The following is a 1,237-nucleotide window of genomic DNA, read 5'->3' on the forward strand; positions in this document are numbered from 1 at the left end:
AGAGGAAATGGATTTTTTTGGTGCATATACCATAACATTTTACTGCTAGAAGAAAAGGAGAGTTATTGATGTGGTGGGAGTCAAATATGCAAGTCTGTAAAGAAAAGCAGTTGCACATATAAAACTTAATTAACGCTGATAGACTAAGATTTTCCTGGCTAGTACTTTCTTTCTGCTCTGCTGGAGTTTGTCTGCAGGGCTCTGTAGGGCAGGGTGTTGTCTGCCACATGGTGTTTGCACAGTATATGGCATGGCGCAGCCTTGCTCTTGACTGTTGCTTAGACGTTATCATAAAAAAAAAAAAAAAGTTGTTGTTGCTAATAATAGATAGTAGAATCAAGTAGACGTGAACCTTTGTAATATCATGATTGCTAGGCACATGCTGAAATATATTTTTCCTTCCCAGTCCTTTAAAAGATAAAAAAAAAAAAGCCAGGGGGCAGGGGGTGGAGGTGGGAGGAATCAACACTGTTAATCCAGTGTTATTAACACACTGATTGGGATTCTGGAGGAACAGTGACAGTCTTGAAAAGGTAACACATCATTTTGTTTTGAAAGAGGAGGAGCAGCAGCACTATGGCATGTCGATTTCTAACTGAATGCAGTATTTTTGCTAGGCTTGGACAAGGCCCATACTGATCCTCTGTGGAATGATGTAGTGATCCACATCCTTGTGGAAGGGAATCATTATAATCCATATGGCAGTTGCTCTGTGGGAATTTTGATCAGCAGTGTGAAGGTTTGAATAGATGCATGGCTTAGGTCAAAGGTGAATCAAAACAGTGGAGCAAACTAAGATGGAAGGCTCACAGTATCTGAAATCTGTATTAACCAAGAGTCTTTAGCCTCCAGGACTATTAATCTAAAAATTCAGACATGTAGCGTAGCATTCTGAAAATTAAAAAAGACAGTGAAGTCTGTTGTGTTGCCATCTGTTCCTCCTTGGACTATGTTCTTGGTAACAAAAGGAGTGGTTATAAGCACCATTTGTGGCAATTAAGTTAGATATGAAGATGAATCAAGATTGACAAATATGTGTGACTCTGGGGAAAACTTTTAATATTCTTCTCTGCCATTGTATCTGTGAGGTAATCATTCTCCTTAGAGAATGGGGTTTTTTTAGATGTCACTAATCTCTACAGAATGAAAAAGAATTTCCCTTTATCCCTGATTTGTTTCTCATTTGAAAGAGAAAATTATTGTTGTTCCCTTCTATTTTAAGAGAAAAATTAAATTC

Source organism: Merops nubicus, unplaced genomic scaffold (genome assembly GCF_000691845.1).
Source record: "Merops nubicus isolate BGI_N331 unplaced genomic scaffold, ASM69184v1 scaffold21486, whole genome shotgun sequence".
NCBI lineage: Eukaryota > Metazoa > Chordata > Aves > Coraciiformes > Meropidae > Merops > Merops nubicus.